This window comes from Molossus molossus, unplaced genomic scaffold, assembly GCF_014108415.1.
Source record: "Molossus molossus isolate mMolMol1 unplaced genomic scaffold, mMolMol1.p scaffold_m16_p_8, whole genome shotgun sequence".
In the NCBI taxonomy this organism is placed as follows: domain Eukaryota; kingdom Metazoa; phylum Chordata; class Mammalia; order Chiroptera; family Molossidae; genus Molossus; species Molossus molossus.
Window position 1 is genome coordinate 101638513 of NW_023425402.1, and position 23804 is coordinate 101662316.

The following is a 23804-nucleotide window of genomic DNA, read 5'->3' on the forward strand; positions in this document are numbered from 1 at the left end:
TTGCTCAACACCTGTCTAAATAAATAAATAAAACCAAGTCCATCTTTCCTTCCTTGTAATTTTAAGCTGCTTCTGCCTCTTCTCTTTATTCATTTTTATTCATTTCACTCCCGTTCTGGCTCTGCACATCATACCGCTTCCATACATAATTTTTTCCAAGAGCTTAGACACAATAACACTGTATTCCTAGCTTATTGGCTAAATATGCATTTCAGGAACACATTTCTTCTGGTTTGCTACCTCTGCTAAATGTGATCTCAATTTTCTGATGTACCTCAGAACTCTGCTTCAGTTAATTATGCTCTAAATTTTCTGAAATGTACCTCAGAGCCTAGAACACGAGGAAGCAAGTCTGGCAGGCAAATACATAAAACGGCGAAGGGATGCCGATAAAACAGGTGCCTTTTCCTGGGAAATTACTGGAGGTTAGGCAGATTTCTAGCCCAAGTAAAATGAGCCCGCTTCTCCCCCCTGTGCCCAGAGCTTTGGATGCTATCTATACATATATTCAACGGCCTGTTTAATAAAGAACTCCAAACGCTTTACAAAGAATTCCCTCTATGAGCCAATTTTAAAAAATCACAGATCAAGCATAGATGCTTCATGGAAGCAGGCATTTTTGTCTGTTTTGTCCATTAATAAATCTGAATCTCCCAGAACAGTGCCTGGCACCTAGTAGGTGCTCAAAAGTATTTGTTAAAAGAGAAATTTCACTGGATGAGCCATACAAAAGTATTCTGTCTCTCAACCATTCAGCCTATGTAACTTTCAACTTTTTTCCAAATCACTTGTTCTTCATTCCCAGATAATTGATGTAAAAACCAAGTGCAGTGGAACACCAGTGAAACGCAGAGTGTAATGTAGTATTATAAATTTAGTTTTGGCCTTGTGATTTGAAAGATCTGACCTTTTTCACTGATTTCTTTCTTTCATTTTTATTATCTGCACTTCAATTTCCTGTTTATCCCCTTATTTTGAATGACAGTTCACTATTCAGCCTTTAAATAAGAGAATGGGTAAGTATAAAAAAATCTACCTTATTTCATATTGAATTCAAAAGACTGCTTTTCCAATGAGCAGTGAGGTGATTCTTTTTTTAATGCTCATTTCCATTTTTTAAAAAATTTAATTAATTAATTTATTTTTGTTACAGATGTTTCTCCTTTTCCCCCCACTGATTCCCCCTTCCCCCTCCCTCCCTGCCCTATCCCCAGCTTTGTTGTCCATGTCCATTGTTCATGCATATAAGTTCTGTGGTTTATCTCTCCCCCCAACACCCCCTCTTCTGGAGATTGTCAGTCTGTACCCCACTTCCACGTCTCTGGGACTACCCCATTCCTCAGACTGTTATGTTCACTATATTCCACAAATAAGTGAGATCATGTGATACTTGTCTTTCTCTGTTTGGCTTGTTTCACTTAGGATAATACTTTCCAGGTCCCTCCATGTCATCTCAAAGGATAAGAGATCTTTCTTTCTTACAGCTGCATAGTACTCCATTGTGTATATGTACCACTGCTTTTTTATCCAATCGTCTACTGATGGACATTTGGGCTGTTTCCAGATCTTAGCTATTGTAAATAGTGCTGCTACGAACATGGGGGTACATATATTCTTTCTGATTGGTGTTTCAGGCTTCTTAGGGTATAGTCCTAGAAGTGGGATCACTGGGTCAAATGCAGTTCAATTTTTAATTTTTTGAGGTAGCACCATATTGTTTTCCATAGTGGCTGCACCAGTCTGCATTTTCATTTTTTTTTTTTTTTTATCCTCACCCGAGGATATTTTTCCATTTTTTGAACAGATTGAGTGGGAGGGAGAGAGAGGAAGGGAGAGAGAGAGAGAGAGAAACATCGACATGAAGGGACACATCGAGTGGCTGCCACCCGCACGACCATCCAGGGCCGGGGACAAACTGCAACCGAAGTACGTGCGCTTAGCGGGAACCGAACCCGGGTCTCTCTGGACCACAGGCCGACGCTCTAACCGCTGAGCCAAACTGGCCAGGGCTGCATTTTCATTTTTTAAACTTGCGTCCTTACCTGGTGGAAACTTGGTATTTACTTTTTTGCTCATTACACAAGGGAACACATTAGATCAGACATCCTATTGTGGGACCATTAACAAATAATAATTAGGAGAGTCCTTTTTTACTTGTTTGTTTTAACAGCCAAACAGTTGGTCATTTGACAAGTAATGCTGTTAATATTATGATCAAATCTCTTCATTCAGTATACAGAAGGAAAATTACATTATTTTTTATTTTGTCTTCTTCTAAGCTGAAAACACTTTTTGTCATTTTGGAGCCTTCCAGTGATTGGAGAAAAGTCAATTTGTATATTTGTCCCACGACATCTTTCTTCTGGCTATGAGTTAAAATATTAATAATGAGGAGGTGAGAGGAAAAAAAGACCCATTATTGTGTGAACTCAGATGGTTTCAAGGTTCCTTTTGAGCTTATTATGCTCCATGTTTCTCAAGCACCTTACCTGTCCATAGCCTTGGGGAAATTCCACTATCTCTGAACTGCTACCTTGTATCCTGAAGTCTGGAGGCAAAGCCCAAAATAGGGCCTAATTAAGCAAAATGTCTCCCAAGCACCAGGTCCAACCTAAAATAAGCGAATGAGTGAATTAATAAATAATAAATATCATATGCTTTTTCCTAATATTTGTTTTAAGTTTGATCAAGACACATGTAAAATTTCTCAAGACTGAATAAAATTGGAGCTCCAGGGAATTCCACAGCATTTTCCCTAAACTTTCTCCATTGATAGGTTTGCTTTGCGTGGCCAACAAACTCAGTTTTCCCTACACCTAAAATAAAGTTTAAAAAGTTTTTCTTGGTTTTGCTACCCACCTGAGGCTGTGGTTACCTCTCCTCTATTTAGTCCTCAACCTCTTCATAATTTTTTCAACAACCAGTCTACACTCAAAGTGCCCCCTGGCTCACCTACTATCGCGGAGCTGGTCTCCTCCGAGCTGGTTCATTTCCTCCAGTACTAAGACGCTCCTCTCTGCTTTTATATTGATATGTTAGTGATTTGATTTAGAGTGTAGGCAATTCTGATCTATTTCTTACACAGGCAAACACACTTGTGCACACACACAAACACACTTTCACACAGTGAGGGTTCTATTAGCTGCCAGGAAGGGTCAGCTAAAAGGAATAGCTAAAAGGAGTTGCACCAAATAGCTGATTCCTCTTAGAAAGAGAGAGCCCTGTAAGATTATTTATGTTAAAATAACAAAAGATATTTTTGAAAGCTAGTCTCCAAAATGTAAATGGGTAAAGTGAAACAATCTTACCCAAAGGGAGAGGAAAAGGGATTTGCCACAATGTAGAGCCCTTTCTCTCTTCCCACCTAGGCTCACCTCTAAGAAACCTGCTCAATGAATATTCATAAACTTCCCATTCATATTAGTACCCGGGCTTTTTGTGAGTGAAAAGGAAAATGTACAGAGAATCTGTGCTCATCTTCCAAAGCCCAGTGTTCTTAAAATTCCCAGTATGAAATTTGTCATTATCAGAATCACTAGTCTTTGCTCAGCTAACATTTTAGGGAGATCTTACTCCGACCCCAGCACAACCATGTGTTTAGTTTTCATATCAACACTGATCTGAGCTCTTCCCCAGACATAAAATATCCATTCCTTAAACATACTGAGCACCTACTCTGTCCCTGGCATTGTTTGGTGTACTGGTCTACCTTCTACCTTGGGGGAGGAGGGAGACTGACAATAAATAAAATAATTTAACAGAGCAGTAAATGCAAGGAATTAAGTAAAATATTATTGTTAGAGAGTGACAAGTCGAAATGGATGGATGAAGAAGGGAGTGCATCAGGCAGAGTCCAGAAAAGTTTTCTTTGGAGAGGTAACATCTGAACTGAAATTTGAAAGATGAGAAAGATCAGGGGGAGAGTTTTTTAGGCAGAGGGAGTGGCCAGTGCAAAGGACCTGAGGTTGAAGGTCCTTGGTACCCTCTCTCCCCTGAGTTCCTGAAACTATTCTGGAATCTTCTGTCTGGGATGTCCTCCTCCCTCAGGCTGTCATATAAGCTGATTTTTCAGTCTCAACAGTATTCAGATCCTCAACTACTCTGAAATTATCCCAGACTTCATTTTAATACTACATACTTGACCTTCAAGGGCTTCAGAAAGAAAAAGCAATTCAAAGCAAGCCTGCCATCTTCACAGTATCACCGTCAGCCCCATTGTCTAACTTGTCACTGTTCCTTATCTAAGAGTCCACGGGATACACTCTATAGAATTTAGTGCCAAGAAACAAAAATTATTCTGAAAACTTGTTTCCTTTCATTAACCAATGAATGATAAGTAACCTGTCCTGTGACCCTTTCATTCTGGCTGCTTGAACCCCATAGCTAAAACGTAGTGAGCTCTTGCTACAATAAAAATCCCATCCACGGTCTGGGGTGTGTTCACCCCTCCCGCCCCCATTTATTTCTCTCTGTGATTTCTTATCTTTATTTTGTTTCATTTTCATTGCCTGTGTGAAGAGGGCTTTTATTTAAGCTGCCTCAAACCTTTGGGAAATAGATGATGTGTAAATCATTAATCCCGAGCGCTTTCTAAATGATCACGAGTAACTTCCTCATTGCAAAATCCTACGTGTTGCCTTAGACCTATTCTTATCCTCTCTGTCACATGACAAAGCATAGCTGCTTTTCTGTCTTAAACCTGTCTCTCCCCTCCAACAGTTTCTGGAAAATTAATATACATATGAATGAAAATGGTTAAAAACAACACTCAGTTTCACGGCATACTACAGTATCTTCATTCGCTTTTTAACACTTCTTTTTCATTCTGGCCATCTCATGATATATATATATATAGTATTTTAGTTTCATTCTTTCTCCACATGCCCAGGATTCTATTCTAGGCTCTCGGTGCTCTCTACGCTTTTCCTTTGGCAATCACCTTCTCCTGTCACCTCTCAGTAAACGATTTTCAGGTTTATTTCCAGTCCCAGCCTCTCTCCTGAGTTTGCATTCCACATTCCCTGGAACCATTTGAAGCTCATAGTTAGAATGAGGTCTTGAAGTAATTTACCCTCCCAGTCCTGAAATCTCCTCCACCACATCTCTGCCAAGTGTTTGTCCAACAAGCATTTGGTAGCAAATTTACCATCTTTCAAGGCAACCCATCTAGCTAGCCAGCACTGAGGATTAAAAAGTTATTTTCAACAGAATGGCACGATCTATCTCTGTGACGTGTGTCCACTGGTTTTAACGCTCTTTTTAAGAGAAATGTTAAAAGCTGAGACACACTAAATGCCAAATGTGTACCAGGGGCATTGCCCATAATATCTCCTTACATGTTGGTCATGTGGTTTTATTATTCCCATTATATCATTGGGGCAACTTAAAATTAGTCTAATTATTTCACGTGGCCCTTCCCCAAGTTGTGGAACACTCATTCTCTAGGGCAACCACTCTATTTCAGGTTAAGAAAGTTCAAATTCGCCCTGGCCAGTTTGGCTCAGCAGTTAGAGCGTCGGCCTGCGGTCCAGAGAGACCGGGGTTCAGTTCCCACTAAGGGCACGTATCTCAATTGCAGTTTGTCCCCGGCCCTGGTTGGGTCGTGCGGCCCTGGTTGGGTCACGTGGGTGGCAGCCACTCAATGTCCTTTCACTTCGATGTTTTTCTCTCTTCCTTTCTCTCCCTCCCACTCTATCTGAACAAAAAAATGAAAAAATGTCCTCGAGTGAGGATAAAAAAAAAAAGTTCACATTCCTCCAATCACTTCTGCTATGAATTATTGGTTTTGAGTAATAATAGTTTACCATCTGTATCAAAACCTCTAACTATGGTGTCCTGAAAAAACAAAGAAGTTCAAATTAACATTCCAGTTGTGGTTTGAATACGTAGAGTAGAACAACGCTGTCACCAACTTCATTCTAGAGACTATGTCTCTCTATTGATAGAGCCCAAAATCACACCTGTCACTCTCTACCGAATCAACTAAGCTTTTAATCAACAGCCTGCTGAACATCTGGATGGCTAGCTCAAACTATTTCCCAAACTGAACTCAGCTTGTTTCCTCCCTAACCTCTGCATCAGTTTGATCTCTCCAGATCTGAATAGCATCCGTATTACACAGACACACAGGCTCAAATCCTCCACGTGAACCTCAAGGGTCCTTTTACATCTTCGAAATCTCATTGGTGACCCAATCCTGGAGGCTCTGAGTTAAACATGTTCTCACAAAGTCATCTTCCCACTGCCTTAGGTGGGACCTTTAGCCAGTTCTTCTCTTGAGGTCTGTCAGTCTGTACCCTACTTCTATGTCTCTGGGTCTGTTTTGTTCATCAGCTTGTATTGTTCATTACATTCCACAAATGAGTCAGATCATGTGATATTTGTCTTTCTCTGATTGACTTATTTCTGTTAGTATAATACTCTCCAGGTCCCTCCATGTCGCCTCAAAGGAGGGTGTCAATGGGGGAAAAATGAGAAACATCTGTAACTAAAACAAATTAATAATAAAAAAAGAGGTATCTCTTTCTTACAGCTGCATGGTATTCCATTGTGTATATGTACCACAGCTTTTTTATCCATTCGTCTACTGATGGACACTTGGGCTGTTTCCAGCTCTTAGCTATTGTAAATAGTGCTGCTATGAACATGGGGGTACATATATTCTTTCTGATTGGTGTTTCAGGCTTCTTAGGATATATTCCTAGAAGTAGGATCAGTGGGTCAAATGGCAGTTCAATTTTTAATTTTTTTTTTCTTTTTTTTTTTTATCCTCACCCAAGGACATTTTTCCATTTTTTGTTCAGATACAGCGGGAGGGAGAGAGAGGAAGGAGAGAGAGAGAGAGAAACATCGATGTGAAAGGGACACATCAAGTGGCTGCCACCCGCACGACCAACCAGGGTCGGGGACAAACTGCAACCGAGGTACGTGCCCTTAGCAGGAACCGAACCCGGGTCTCTCTGTACCGCAGGCTGACGCTCCAACCGCCGAGCCAAACCGGCCAGGGCTCAATTTTTAATTTTTTGAGGTAACACCATAGTGTTTTCCATAGTGGCTGCACCAGTCTGCATTCCCACCAGCAGTGTACTAGAGTCCCCTTTTCTCCACACCCTCGCCAGCACTTGTTGTTTGATGATTTGTTGATGGCAGCATTCTGGCAGGTATGTACACATGTATTTTCTTTCTTGCATTAGTTTTTAGGCTCCCAAAGCCTTAGCTGTGTCTTATTTAATTTTAGTCTTCCTAGTCACAGAGTAGGACTCCAATTAGTTGCATTAATTATGAATAAGAAGGTAGGAAACAAAAGAAGCGATGAAGACAACTTTGAAATCCAATGCAAACGCTTGGAAAATCAGACCAACTGACCATCTTTACAAATGCACCAAAGACCACTCTCTCCTCCCGCTATTTCTGCCTGACCCTAATTTAATGTTTTGGATTAAACCCTTTGAGCTCTGCTCTCAAGCACATGGCCTGCTTTTTCCTTGAGGTCTAACCAATCTAGAACTCTCCTGGGGCTAGTGGTGAGGCCAACATACCACGTGCCAACGCTGATTTTGGTTGGAACCAGCAGCTTCACAGAGTAACTAATTTCAGTGATCCTACTAAGTATTAATTCTACATTCCCTTAAAAATAATCTCAGTGACAAGGAGCAGACAAGTTTCTCCAAGCATCTATGTCACTACCCAAAGTCTTAATAAACAGTTTGGACATTTAGTCATTGAACTGCCCACTGCTCAACAAAACAAAGCTCAGCCGGTGCGTTTCTTTAGTGCTGGTGGTTTAAAGTAAAATGTAGAGGTCTCTCTACATCACAAAAATAAAATAGATTTTTATGTAAGATGAAGTTAGGAGTCATTCTACTTTTTAAATTATTTGGAACAGATTTTTATTTTTTTAAATCAATGTGATTGAATCTTGTTATCAACTACAAGAATTTTTAGTTATTTACCATAACCCATGTCAGGTCAATGAAAGTGCTTCACATTTTTTCCTTCCTGGAGTTAACATTTATTTAATGAAATTCTACCTCACAAAACACCACTTGCATTACTCAGATGTTCAGTCAATGAAATTACTGAATTAATGGGAAAAAATTACTTTCTTAAGATTACGTCACATGAATTCATAAAACTGGAAGTGGTTACATAACACAGCAGGGTTATATAATAACATATTGAATGATGTTATGCTTTAAGATATAATGAATTTTAAGCTAATAGTCTTGTGTTCTGAGCCTGGCCTTCCTGCATCTTGCTTGACTTTTTTTCTTATCTCGTTGGACGCTCCCCTTGTTTTCCCAAGCGTGTACCTTTGCTTTCTAAACGCTGGGCTGTGGGCACACAAACATCAGGTTGCTTGCTCCCTGCTACAAGCCACGGACAGAAAGGGGAAACCCACACTTGCTCAGACACCGACACAGACATCATCTCTGCCAAATAATCAACTTGGGAAACAATTCTTGCAGAGATTTTTCTATCGCTTTGTTTGCCGCATTACAGTAAATATATGCTTCCACTAAACCCATCATTTATTTAAATATAGGTGGGCCATTAGACATTAGGTTTACTAATGGCAATTTAGTCAACAATACGTCTTCGGCAAACATTCCGATTACTGGACATGAGCAGATAAAGGAAACATGGATTCCAGTTGCTTGAATCAAAATCGTCAAGGTTACTTACTCGTCATCTAGAGAAATATGAGGATCAGGTCAGTTTGTTTCTGACTACTAGAAGAAAATAAAAGAACTTTTTTTTCTGACAGATTTAACATTTGAATTCCTGATATGTCTTACATTTTAGTCAAAAAATCATATAACTGTCCTAAAATTACAAAAAAAAATACACCTATTTTACGTACAGTGTTAGATGTGCAAAAATAATTGATACTCTTTTCTCTTCAACTTATCTGTTAGAAATAACATATATTTATAATAATAATAATAATAGTAATAATAATAATAATAAAAGGAGAAAGGGAAAAATCAAATGTTTAGCTTCTCCTACATAACAGGTATGAAAAAAAGCTAATAGTCCAGTTTACACTAGAGTATCTCACACTGCAATTTAGAGTATTTAATACTCCAATTCAAAATATAGCATTCAGTTTGTATTAAGGTTTTATAAATTATATAGGTCATTATTTTACTTTATAGAATGTCTATGCTTTAGTGTCCTCATAAAAGATGCTAGGTTTTCCTTTGCTTTTATCGACTGAGTCTTGATTATATTAAACTCACAGGCCACAGGTAAAACGCTCTATGGTAGTGCCAAGTAGAAATACACTGCAAAAGAAATAGGTTCAAACCTCGAAATAGCAGGTACAGTTATTTCTTAACAGCCCATCTAGTGGTTTAATGACAAGCAAGTTGATTTAGTGGCTGAAATGAGAGTTAGGCTTTCTTTCAAGTTAATTCATTATTGTATGTTTTTAAATTAACTGTACATTTACATCATTTTGCTAGGAAGAACTGAAGTCCTTACCCTGACTTTATAAATGATATCTAATCTTCCTATAGCACAATCAACCTGGTAGTGGCTAGATTTCGAGGACACCCTAGTGATTGTAAGTAGGTATTGAAATAGTTTTCTTTCTCTTAAAAAGAAAAAAAATATCTGAAGGGAGCACCCTGAATTTCTGGTCAATTTGCTATATTACAAAAAGAGTGTTATCAGAGAAACAACTGCAATAGTATAGGAGAAAACTCTATAATACTTTTATTGCATGGGAAATGTGGATCCTAAGGAAGTGTGGGGATATTGCTTAGTCTCCCTTGGCTTAACAACCCCTATCCCAACCTTTTAATATACCTTAAATTATATTATAATAATCACCCAGGGTAGCCTCAAGTGAGGGGGAAAAAGGTATCGTACACATGTATGTATATGTTTTCTTTACTGTAATGAGGGAGAACTGGGAGTTGAGCTAGGTTCACTAAGGGGGTTAAGCCTCCTGGGTTTTGTTATTTGTATGTAGTGGTGGTTGTTAGATCATCCACCAGCAGAGACACTTCCTGCTTTTCCTTCCCCTTATCTGAGTCTCGGCTTAGCAGCATTTGTTAGGGGTAAAGACCTCTACACTTAGAGATCAATTAGCCTGAAAATGCTAAATCATAAGGAGATCCTTGCATATTACGCCCAAGGTATATTTAGTTATGACTTGTAAAGTTAGAATTACTTACTAGATACATGCAAAATAATAGTAAGTTGAAGAAGCTTATGTGTGAATTCCTTTGGAAAGAGGCCATATTTAATTAATTTTTTGCATGCAAACATCCTATCACAGAGCCTGGCGCATAGTTGGTGCTCAAGAATGTTTATGAATGAGTCATGTAAGTGGTTGGTGAAAGCTGGTCAGAAAAGGATAACACAGCAAACACACAGAGAGCAACTTCAACATTAATAAGGACCACTAGTTAAGACAAATACTGTCAAGAAATTAAAATTCCTTCAAGTACATCACCTATGGAGTGTTTCTTGGGTTTATTTTAATTATTTAATTCTAGTACAGTATCTAACAATCTCATAGTGATTGTATATATATATGTGTGTGTGTGTATATATATATATATGAAGTAATTTTATAGACAAAATTTCATTGACTCCTTCAATAATCTTCGATTTTACAGATAATGATACCAAGGCTTAATGAAGGCTAAATCCTGGTTATCTGAATCCAAAAACTGGGCTTTTTTTTTGTTTACCAAATTACATTCTCTGCTTTCAAAGTCTTCTTTTTCAAAGGCAATTTTCCATCTGTTTTTTCACATTCTCTAAATTAAATCATATAGATTGCTACTTTTCATACAGCAGACTTTCAAAGAGTTTGTTGATTTTGATTAACTGAAGCCCAAGATAGTAGAACAGTTGAGGGAAAACTGGGGGGGGGGGGGGGGAGGACATGGAGTAGTCTTCCTAGAACCAAAATTGGCTCATAAAACCTCTAGATTAGATAGCCTTTTATAATACACCAGAAACAAGTACCCACCTCTCAATGAGTCTAGAAATAAATAGGGACAGTGTTGTCAACTTTCACAAAAGGGTTTTCACTGGATTTAACTCACTGTGCCATTAGGAAACCTGAGATAACTAAAGAAATGAAGTAAATATTTACCTGCTCATTTCATTTATGTCATAATTTCCCCTGGGTTATGTCTGCTTTATTGTAATGCCATGGCTCTTGAATTATAACCTTTGTATTTCAATAGCCAGTCAGCAGTCCTGTGAAAAGCCTGTGATCTAATACAAGGAAGTAAATATTTGTTTTGTGAAACACATGGGCTATAGTAAAATTACGTTTATTGACACAGAGTTGTTTTTTTTTTTTAATCTCAAACACAAAGTTTAAGAAATCTGGAGAGATTTTAGATGTTTATTACACAGGCTAGAATTTCAAGTATGAAGCATTTATATAAGTCAATAAGAAAGCCTGCACATCTAGGGAACAGCAGAGCAAGAATTCAAACTCAGTTCTATTTGAAATGAGATTTTGGGTTCCCCCACCACTCACTGCTTCTCCTCCGGGGGCCTCCCATTTACTGTCAATCCCAGGCTTGTTAATTCTGAATTACTGAGCATTTTACCATATTGGATAAACTGAAACTTGCAATAATTCTACAACTTTACTCTTTCTAGGTAGTTTAATATCCAAGGGACTTTAATAATGTTTTCAAGCTAAATATTTAAGTGTTTGAAACCAAATTTGTCAAAAGTGGTGGAATTAAAAGTGTCAAAACCAGGCGTTTACAAGAGTACTGAATCATATGAGGCACTATTAAGAGACTAGATTAGATTCTTGCCTTCTAAATATTTAAATTTCACTACAGCTTAAAATTGGAGATATGATGCTAATCTGACACGGTTTTATAATTAAATGTGATGGATTTCATTCTGATAAGAAATTTCAATTCATGCTCCATGGGACGTCCATCTACTCCCATGTTTCCTTTCGGTTTCATTTATTTTAAGGAAACTCCAAAGGCCTATAACATTGGCAACTGGCAGAAACAGTCCATGAAAATCTGGGAACTGCTCATGTACAAACTCTCACAGTAAAGGACCTGAGCAGAAAGATGACAGACCCCAACCATGAAGTGATTCTGGGCTTCTGAAGGTACTGTGCACATGGGAAAGCCCAGGCCTGGTGGCAGGTGGCCGTGTGTTCTGGACACCACAGCAGCCACAATCCCATGGTTGATCCATGTCCAGCCTGCTGTACTCCATCGGAGCTGCAGTCTGGTTCAGCCACAACGAATTCTGTCTTTGTCACAAGTCTTCTTTGTCACTAAGCATTTCCTTTGTTTTCTTTTGCCTTTTTTAAGAAATTAATATTACCACCCAAGATAAGAAAAATGGACCAGGATACCAATGTAAAAATGGGCAAAAGACTTGAACAAGCTATACTTAAAGACAAGACAATTTTTTTTCTTGTAAGCATGTCAAAAATTTAATCAGCGTTATTAGTAACCAAAGAAATAAAATTATGAAAAATATAATTTTCACCTATCGAGTTAACAAAGGTTTTTAAAAAGATGATATCATATTGGTAAGTATTAGATGTTCTAAGCATCAGGCCCAAAGGGAAAACATTGCTATACAGATATGAAGACAAAACCTAGGCATACGGATGTACATTGGTTAAAACAGGAAAATACTGGAGTATAAAAATTCAAAAAGAAGAGTGTATAAATAAATCAAGACATCCACAAGATGAGTTATTTTGCAGTCACTAAATTGTATGAAAAATACCAATTTAAATTTCTTGGGATACACCAGCAAAGTATTGTTAATTTTTAAAGAAGCAAGTATAAAGTTCTACAATGTGATTTTAACTCTTAAAAATATAGCAGGTGTGTGTGTGTGTGTGTGTGTGTGTGTGTGTGTCCATTTATGCATAGAAAATGTACTGGTGGTAAACTACCCAGTATATTCAATAGCAGTTCTTGAGACATTGGGTTAATTATAAGGACTCAGTCCATGCTAGACACATGTTAGAAGGTGTGTCTTTATCTCTATTGTATACCTAAGGAAACTGAGACTCATTAGATCTTGGTGACAAAGCTATAAAATGGATGAGCCAGGACCAGCCAGGCCTCCCAACAGGTAACTTAAACTTTCAGTTTTATACAATACTTAATCTGTTTGGGGGATCTAAAATGAGTATATACTGTTTTTACAATTTGGAAACAAATCAATGATATAAATGTTATATTAAAAGCATGCATATTCACAAAGTGATAATTCTAGAAACTGCTTCCTCAAAAGATGTAGGATGGTGAACATGATCTCCACTATCTCAAACTTGTGTTTGGTAATAAGCATGATCATTCTTTTTAAAAAAAAATGTAATCCCAAACTTGGAAAACTTTTGTGAGCCATATCAATTGCACAAAATTTATTCATTTAAGAAATACTTATTTAACAACTACCTTTGCTAGGTAATGTGCTAGGCGTTGGCACACGGCAAGAACAACACTCTAAATGAATTTCTTTGAATATTAGGAAAGTCTTTGAGGAATAAGTGGAGATGGACAGAGATGGGGAAGGTGAAAGTATCCCCTCAATGTTGAACTAAAAGTTCTGGCTATCTACATCAAAAGACTGTTTTCTCTTTTTAAGCTTTCCATAAGAACTTGTATTTCTTAGGATCCCAGACATCCCTCCAGAAATGTCATACAATTTGAAGCCTGTAAATGCAGTCATACTGAAACTATAGTAATACGATGAAATAAATGCTTTTCAACATCATATAGTGTCATTCTTATCCACTGGGTATACAGTGGTCCTTGCATCTGCACTTCTGGGTGGTGGTAATCTTCATGGTGAGGTAAATAGAGCTGGATAATCAGAAAAAGGATTCTCAGCAGAAAGGCAGTTGGAAGGATCCCATCCCCTTTGGCTCCATATTTCTGTGACCATGTCCACCATCTACTTTTCTAGAAAAGCCCATGTCTTTCAGCAAACTGAATTCTAATACTAAGGTCACTGTCTCTACAACTGGATTACCAGGTAAATGCTTTCTTACTTTTTAGTCTATGAGTCAACCAGAATTTTTATAGATTCAGATTTAGCTTTGGCTGATACAATAAGGTCAAATGAATACTCCTTGTTAATTCCATTCCATGGGGACTAAATACCAAGGAAAAGCTGAGGAACTGGAGCAAAAAGGGTAGAAATTGGCACAGTCTTATGTTTTTTGTTCTGCAAATCAAGTGGTTTTGTAATGTTTCAGACTACAAATTCAAGAAGAAGGGTAAGTGTCCATGGTTCTGAGATCAGGTATCACTGCCGTAGAGATTCATCTTCTTTAATAAATTATACCATCCAATTACTTTGTAATATTAATAACTTGCTTTTGTTTTCTCTTCTCCAAAAATCGCAAATAAAGTACCCTTCCATAGTTTCTCCCAGTATAGTTTTTAAGATTATAAAAATAGTGAATGAATCTACTCTCCCACAAGTGTGCTAATTACTGTTTTAGTTCACGCTAACAGAAGAAATAGCTTAATAATAGTAACTTAACTGGAGAAGGTCAAACCGTTCATTCATTTGAATTAATGAGTACAAATCACAGTTTCATTATATTTTAGTGCTATAATGTATACTGCATGGATCACTGCTACGAGTACTACAAAGAACTTCAGAAACAAATATTTACTTAAAGTGTTTCAGAGCTTTCAGAATTAATATACATAGTGTCTAGCAGCTATGAAACCAGGAGGAAAACATTATTTTCCATTACAAGGGTAAAAACTGTTTCTCATTTCTCCCGTTGATTTTCAGAATGGTTCATCACCCGGGAAAACCAGGATGAATGAACGCCGGAAATGCAGAGGACATCCAGGGTCAGAAATGCTCATTCTAGACGGGAACCAAACTATACGATTTCTTTTTCTTATCTGCGAGAGTTATCCCATGGTGGGAATAATCTCGCTGTAAAACAATTTTTTAAAAAAATGAAACATCTATGGGAAGCTTGCAAAGTTCTCTTGACAAACCTTCCAGCGGCTCTTAAAAAGGAAGCTTTTATCAAAGGGTCATGGAGGTTAGGAAAACTATGCCAGGAGCCTTGCCCAGCGTCTGACTGCCCCTGGTGAGAGGGCGTCCGGGCTCCGGATGCAAGCGGAGGCGCAGAGTGGGTGCCCGCAGGGAAGGCATCCTCTTTGGCAAGGCGACCCCTGCTCTCCTCCGGGAGCCCGGGGACTCCGGAGGATGGCGCGGGCTGCCCGGGACGCTCGGTCAGCAGCCTCCGGCCAGCGACGGGCATCTCAGCCTCCGCGTTTCCAAGGCCAGCTCTGTCCCTCCGCCATCCTCAAGCCCTCCGACATTTTCCACGGAGACTGGGAGGTAGCAAGAAGGGGAGGAAACCGCCGAGTGTCTGCGCCCAGCCTCTGCCGCAGCACATGGAGAGGAAGAGGGATGCTGGCGAGGAGGCAGCTATTAACCTGTGATCCGTGGATAATGAAAAGAATCCTCATCACCCACAGCAAGGGAGCCTCGGGTACACCCACCCGGGCAGCGGCCAGGGGCTGGGTGGGCGTTCCTGCTCCTCGTCCCCTCGGCGGGTGGGCATCTACCCAAGCCAAGCACACAGGAGCTCTTCTGCTACGACTAAGAGGAGGGGAAGGAACAAAAGAGACCCCCACCCCCTACACACACGGATATCTCAGATGCTCAAGGTATGCGTTTTTGCAATCCGGTTTTTACACCTTCCCCACCTGAATAGTGCATTTTCCCCAAGGTGAAGAAAGGAAAAAATACCGCCCGAGGTGTTCGGTCGATTGGACACTGTTAATTTCACATTCGGTTTTCTAACAACCAACCAGAAAAATCCCGCAGGACCTCGCGCCCCCTCGGGGTCTCCGCCGTCCTCGCCCGGCCCTCCCTGCGGGCTGCCCGAAGGTGGTAGCTCTCCTCCAGGGACCGAGCGAGGGTCCCCTGGGCGGGCAGGACACTCGCCTCGCCGCCCGCAGCACCCGGGAGGCGGCGAGCGGACCGCGCCGAGGCAGCAACGCGGGATTCAACTTCCCAGCCCGGAGGCGCGGCCCCCGCTCCCAGCCCGGAGACCCCCGCGCAGCAGCCGCCCCCACCGGGGCAGCGGCAGTTGCACTCTCCGCCCCCTCCTGCCTTCGTTTCCCTCCCCCACCACCTTTAAAAAAATTCATCCATTGGTGCAAAGCAGACATTTTGCTGTCATTTACTTAGCACGGCTGGGTTTCGGAGGCAACATCTTACCCAGGAGCCTGGAGGTGTGGGCAGCGCACAGGTAGATCCGGGGGCGCGAGGCTGGGCTGCTTGGTCCTCTAGCGGAGCCTGTTTGCTGCCATCCGTCCAACTTCAGCACCCAGCGGGCGAGGAGAGAGGGAGAGAGGCGAGGATGCAGGGGAGGCGCGAGGGAGGAGGGAGCGGTGGGCGGGGAGGGAGGGGAGCCGCTTGGCAGCGCGCATGCGTCTCGCGAGCCGGCTCAGCCCCTCCGCAGGCTGGGTCCGCGGTGCCTCTTCGTTCCCCCTCGCGGGGCCGCGTGAGTCACAGCCCTGCCCCCCCCCCCCGGAGGTCAGGGCCCCGCGCGCTCGCGTTGGTCCCGCGCCCACGCTGCGGAGGGTCTCCAGTGGGGCTTCGGGCTCCGGAGACGCGTCCGGAGCTTCGCAGGAGCCTCGGAAACCTGCGAGACTCCCTGTAATTAGACGCTCTGGCGCCCAGGCTCCTCCAACTTCAAGTTCACCCGCAGCCGGAGTTATTTATCCTGTGTTTTAGGAGGATGCCGGTAACCACAGCAGGTCTTTAAGGGACAAAACAGCACTGCTGCAGCGGGGTCCCGGTGGAAGCAGTCTGGGGGCGGGGGCGGGGGCGGTGTTTTGCAGGAGGGTAAAGAACCTGGGAAGTTAAGCAAGTCTTGCTTACCAAAGGCTAGACTCTATGAAGAGTTTTTACTTTGTTGACGTCCTTACCCAGAGATCTGACCATTTACCCTAAGAATTATTTCAGGTGCCCTCTGATCTGGGGCATATGTTGGTTTCCGGCGTCTGGACCACCGGGGCCAGAGTTTTGAGTGAGAGAGCCACGGCAAGGCAAGAGTCTTGAATGATTGACAGAGAGGTTGATGCTTGGGGCCTGGAGCATCCTTCAGGGACAGGCACAGCTCAGGAGCTATCAGGTCTGATAATTGTTCTATTCACAAGCGGAGCCTAGCTTGGTAGTGAAGGCGCTTTGGATACTTAATGCATCCTGAGCACTAGATTGCATCTCCCATGATTAGATTGAAGTGTTTGCGAGGATGAATTACGGAAGCTGGTGTCTCTCTTCAGATGTGTCATCTGTGGGAAGAAGAGTGAGTTCCTGGCAGGAATGATTAGGCTTTTTTCTTTTACCTATTTAAAACAGATCACTCGTAAATATACATGATTTTCCTTTGCTTGTGAGCTCATGCATTCAAACAGTGCTGGGATTATTTCAGACTCCTTTAGTGAACATCCTCTCTGCACCCCCCTCCCCCCAGTGAGTTAAATATGTCTCAGGGTTTGCTCAGGGCCTCCTTTCTCTAGTGTTCTTCAAAGTGTATTTCCTGCCCTGGTGTTGGTCGGCAAATTGTCCTTTATTGGTCTGTAATGAGAGATAAATACAGAAATTGAGAGTAAGATATAGAAACTTTTATAGCGATTTGACATTGCCTTGGCTTCGAAGCACATTAGTCACTTGTACTTGGTAAATTTTATTTTGTTTGTAAATTAATTCATTTTTGTCGAATTTTACAAAAGTATTGGTCCTTGATGCATTCAAAATAAAAGCCCTTCACCAAAAATGGTTTGAGCAGCACTGAATTATACAAAACCCCCATATTTATATCTGTGTCCCGATCGCTCACAGAACCCTTCTGTGTCCTCAATACCCTTGCAACTCCACTTGAAGGGTAATTTTAATAGTTAATATTTAGTGAACAAGTACAGTGTGCTAGGTACTGATCTGTTTTGCATATATTCTTTTTTCTACATGGTAGATACTATTATTATGTTTCACAGACATCTCAAAAGCACCCCCTCCAAACCTGTTCCTCTTCAAATTGTTCCACCTGGTTACTCAAGTAAAATGTAGAAGTCATCCTTGTTTTGTCTCTCTCATTAAAAAAAATTAATTTATTTTCCAATGACAGTTAACATGCAACACTATATTAATTTCATGTGTACAACATAGCAATTAATTTTGTTCCTTTATTTTACCCCCACATCCAATTAATGTTGTCTCCTCCTCAAAAATATACACCCAATTCACCCACTTGTCCTCCGCTCCATTGCTATAACCATGGTCCAAGAGCCTGTGCCCTCTCTCACCTGAACTACTACCAAAGTCTTCAGTTGGTCTCTCCTCCACAGCCCTCAAACAAAACATTCTCTAAGCAACAGCTGAATGATCTTTTAGAAATGTAGCAAGATCATGTGATGCTTCTGCTTAAAACTCTCCAGTGAGTCTTCACTGCATTTTAGATACAACCCCTAATCCTAACCGCAGCCTAGAAGGTTCTATCCAATCTTGTCCTAGTCTTGCTGGTGCTCCTATACACCATAGCTATGTGTGCTGTAGTCACATTGGCCTATTTCCTTTACTTTCTTGAATAAGTCTAGCTTATACTTGCTATTCTTCTGTCTGGAATCCTCTGTGCTCAGATCTCTCCATTGTAAGCTCCTTAATGTTCTATAGGTCTCTACCCAGATATCATCCTCCCAGGCTCTATTTAGCCACCCAGTCTACTCTGCCTCAGAGTTCTCTGTTGGATCCCCTTGCTTTATTTTCTTTGAAATACTTTTCACTACCTGAATCAGCTTACATTGGTTTACTTGTTTATTAGTTCCTCATCGCTCCCCCCCCCCCCCGAATTAGTGTCTTAAGAGCTTTGCTTGCACTTTTCACTGTTTTTTCTCTAGTGCCTAGAACAAGATTTAGCATCGGCACACAGTACATACTCAGTAAGTATTTAGTGTCCGGCCAGTGTGGCTCAGTGGTCGAGTGTCAACCCATGCATCAAGGGATCACAGGTTCAGTTCCTGGTCAGGGCACATGCCCAGACTATAGGCCGATCCTCAGTAAGGGGCATGCAGGGAGGTGGCCAGTCGATGTTCTTTCTCATCAATGTCTCTACCTCTCTCCCTCTCCCTTCCTCTCTCTCTAAAATCAATAAAGAAAAATTATATTAAAAAATATTTATTATTTCTTTTGATGCTTCTTCATTTTGGATCATCATAGCTGCCTGTCAGAACCTGTTGTTTCTTAGAAGTGCACAGATAGACCACATACATGTTCCCTCTACCCACCCTGTCAAGGATGGCTCCATGCAATGCACACATTTCAGCTAGATGCCAGACAAGTGTCCCAAGAAACAACTTTCAAACGAGCATTCCTGATAAAAAGCACACTTCCATGAACTTCCCTAGATTGTCATAATGGCTGTTTGGGCAAATTTTTGCACCTATAACAACTTGGCTATTCCACCAATAATTTACTTGCCAAAGTCAAATGTAACTTGTTGGTGACTTTCTTTCATGGTTATAATTTGTTGTATAATCCTTCATGTGTTAGCCAGAATCTTCAACGATAGTGTTCTAGGAATCAAACATGTTGCCTGTGATCTGAGTGTAGAACAGGGTGGTGGAACCAACCACAACTTTTCTTCACCTCATAGAGTTTAATTAATAGCAGTCCATGTGTGTAAAACCAATGACATCAAAGTATAACGATGTCAATCATTCAATTCAACAAACTCCACTAATGTCTACTACATGCCAGGTATTATGTCTTCAAGCTTCTTGCAAAAAATATAAATGTTATATAAAATTATCATACATGACTCAGAAGTGGATTTCCACTCATTTTAGCTATGGTGTGCCTTCTCTTTGTGAAGAATTTCAGAGCTCACTGGGCTTCTGGTCCTTGAACAGCTGTGTAGTAACTATGAAAAACAGTATTTAATCACGATCATTTCCATGCCATTATGAACGTGTTTTTTAAGTAAAGAGAATCTGGGTACAGCAACAGATTTCGGTATAATGACCTCATAGTAAAGCACACAGGAGAGTTACAGGCAAGATATTTGCAGAGAGAAGATATTGGAAAAGGACAGAGCACCAAAATATTTACAGTACATTTGTTCATAATTTGGGATATTTGTCATCATTTGGAGACCTGGAATCTACCTCAGTGAGTTTGGTACCCTTGGAAAGTTATTTCAGGAGGATATTATGTAGCACTTTTTACATTTTATTCTTTTCTCACATGCTCATTAAAAAAAAAAAATCAACTGTTTTACCTTTGAAAAGCAAAGGGATAAGGAAAAAATTTGCTTGAATCTAGGAACTCCTGACTGCTTTATTTTAGTGAATTTCTCCAGAGTGAAGCGTGAAGGAATAGTTAAAATATGACTGCTTAAACACACCTTTTCTCTACTTTTAGGAAACAGGGCTTATCATGTTTCTTCAGCTGGTTTTAATCAAACCTTAGAGAGTGGCTCTTCTCAGGGAATTTACTTAGATGGAAAATGCTTATGTTTCCTCATCAGTATTTAAAGAAGGTGAGAGAAAGGAAAGAAAGAAAAGGTAATCTACCTCCCAAATATATAAGATAAGATATAGAGTTTTATATTTTATATGTACTTTATTTTTAATGTTCTTGTAATTATTTAACTTACCACCATTGAACTGAAAAAGCTGAATATTATTGTTTTACAATAGCATTAGTACATTTACATCTCAACATAATTGGATGAGTTTATGGAATTAGATGTAAAAAACTGTATGTGATTTGTATTGGTTGCACCCAATTTTGTATATCATACATTCCCACAATGGCTTGACAGTATAGAGTTGGTTTTGAGTCAGCCTAAATAATTTATAAAAGTGATTATTAGACGGAGCCTGTATATTCACATTCTTTTATTTATTTATTTTTTAACAGATCTGTCGCATAATATAGGACAATAATCCTCTGTTCCTTCTTGGAAAATAATAAAAATGTTTATCTTACCCCGGAGAACGTGATTTTTCATTATTACAGTCAGATTCTTTGTGGATGGAGCAAGTTACAGAATTTTAGGGTCCATGTTATATTTTATTGAGATCATTGAAGGTTTCCAGATGGCAGCAGCTGGATTGTGGAGCAGGTGCTGCCTTGTCAGCCCTACTTCCAGGGTTTGATCGAAGGAAGGGTGGAGAGAGACAGAGGTTTGATTTCACAATAGCTTCTCCCATCTTTATTATGTTTTGGTTCATGGCAGAGCCAGTTCAGAGATGTGTAAAGTTAACACCGATCTTTGTGCATGTGTGTGTGGAGAGGGGTAGCTTGCTAAAAATATCTAGTATCTAGAAGGGCCCAGGTAACTGATTTTGAATTGCATTGCAAATCAGAAGATCTATATTTACATTGCAAAAAGTTGTATTAAAGGTTCTTTGGTTTCTTGATCACATTATGCATATGATAAAGTAGTGTATTATAGGCCTTTATAGCCTCGTGTAAATCTTCACAATGAGATTTTAGTAGAATTTACCTAATATTGTATGAGACCTTATTTAAATTTCAGCCATTCAGCCATTCAACCACTCACTTAAAAAGCTCTTCGAAAGTGTCTGTCCTGGCAGGGTGGAGAATAAAAACACAGTGGAAAATATTGTTTCTATCTTTAAGAATTTATAATCCAAGCGAGACAGCCTTTACATACATTACAGTAACCAGACGAAATCAAGGAGAGCACTTGAGATAATTTGGGATTATCTATTTTTTTCCAGAAGGTAGGCCAGAGAATGATAAAAAATAAAATGGTTTGTTTTAGAAACAAAAGTCTAAACTGCATAGCATAAAAATGACTGATCAAAGTAGCCCATTGAAGTACACGCTAAGAACTTTCTTGTCTTACATGGAACTGTTTTTGAATGGCTTTGCAGATTTGTAAAGGAATTCAAGGAAGGAGAGATGTAGAATATAATATTCAAATAAGAAGTTATTGTTGTATTTTTAGTTGACAGATACTTAGAAAATAGTAAGCACCTTCACTCTGCAAGATGGGTGCCCGGCTCTGTGAAGGTTACGTAGGTGAATCAGAATGTAAGGAATAGAGTGATGAGTAGCATAGAGCCTAAAGGGATCCTGCTCAGTTCAGTGGTTATAAATGAGCGTGGTCCTTTGAGTGATCTGCAAAGAATGGGGACCATGTATATATGCTGAGACATTTGGGGTGAACATCACACTGTAGTGTACTGATTCTGAGTTGGTTCAGTGAAAATTACAGGATATATACAGAAAAAATTGATTAGTATGGCTTGGTTATATGAATTTATTCAGTTTTAAATGTAGATTGAGGCTACATTGTGATTGGGGGTACAATTAAAATTTCTGGTGTGCTCTAATCAACTGCTACTAGTAGTGTGTTGAATACAATTCTGAGGTCAAATCTGAGAGCAAGCAAGAAAGATTGTTGTAATTATTATCAATATCTGACTATTGGTACATGTGTCTACTATTTGAAGTTTCTGTTCTTATAAACTGGGAGTCAAATGATTTTGAGAAAGGGGAATCGTACATATTTAGGACAATTTTTTTGAAGAACTCTCAAACCATTATTTTGCCTATAAAATTGGTATTCTTAGAACAATAAATTCACTTGGTAAATAAGCCAGCATAATGGAAATTGATATCTACATTTCTTTCTTGGGATTTAATAAATGCATTGGCATATTAAAGGCTCTAACTTTGATTTTAAATAGCCAGAATAGCTGCGAAATATCTAAGATCCTCTCTTACACACACACACACACACACACAGTAGCAGAAGCTCAATTTTATTGAGTCCATAATTTAAATTAAAATAAAATTAACATTGGTTTTAGTTAATCACAAAGTCATAACCAGGATCTTCTTCACACATAAATGTTCCAATCTCTATTTTTTAAAATTCATTTGGTGGATTCATGTTGAAAATTTCATGTGGCCATGTGGCAGGCACTGTTCTAGGTACTGGAGATAGAGAAAGGAAGGAAACTCATGAAAGTCCCTGCCCTTAAGGGGCTCATGTTCTAGTGATGGACAGAGACAAAAAACAAGGGAAGTAGATGGGATATATAGCAAGTTAGATAATTATAAGCGCTAAAGAGAAAAATGTAAATCATGAAAAGGGGTTAGTATGTGTATATGTGAGTTGGAAGGGCTTCTGAAATTATATGCAGAGTAGCAGAAAAGGCCTCACTGAAAAAGTGATATTTGAGTCCAAATGTGAAGGAAGCAAGAGGCTGAGTCAGAGGCTCTCTGGAGAAAGAGCATTCTAGCAGAGGGCAGCCAGTGTAAAGGCCCTGAGGTGAGAGCTTACCTGTCATAGTCACAGAGCAGCAATGAACAAAGGAAGGAGTTGTAAGAGATGGGGTAAGAGAGAAAAGCAGATAATTTTGTACTGCCTTGTAGCTCATACGTTGGAGGGTTGTGAATGGAATGCTATGAATGACAAGCCATGGCCTTCAAGATTATTTGCAATGTGTATATAACACAACTCTATAAAGAACTGATAAATATCAATCAGAAAAAAAGACAACAGCCAAATAGAAAATGGAGCACAATGAGAATAAAGTCACTGTCTACTGTGCTGAAGAGGGACTGAGGCAAGGGTACGGGGGTGAGGGGAAAGAGCAGAAGCCAGGGGTGTGGCTGGAAGCTATTGCTATTTGGTTGGTAGGGATAAAGGTGGCATGGCCCAGAGTCATAGCAGTGGGATTATTAAGGAGTCATCAGATGCTTGATACACTTTCAAAGTAGAGTTTACAGGATCTGCTGACTGT

General features: G+C 39.9%; 1 protein-coding gene across 1 annotated transcript in view; it reads right to left on the reverse strand.

Moving 5' to 3' along the window:
* RGS17 (regulator of G protein signaling 17) overlaps positions 1-16378 on the reverse strand; it is a 97489-nt gene extending 81111 nt beyond the window's left edge. Inside the window, exon 1 of the mRNA XM_036249002.1 lies at positions 16237-16378. The gene's annotated coding sequence lies outside the window, so the exon portion shown is untranslated. The remainder of the gene's footprint in view (positions 1-16236) is intronic.
* Between the last annotated feature and the right edge of the window lie 7426 nt (positions 16379-23804).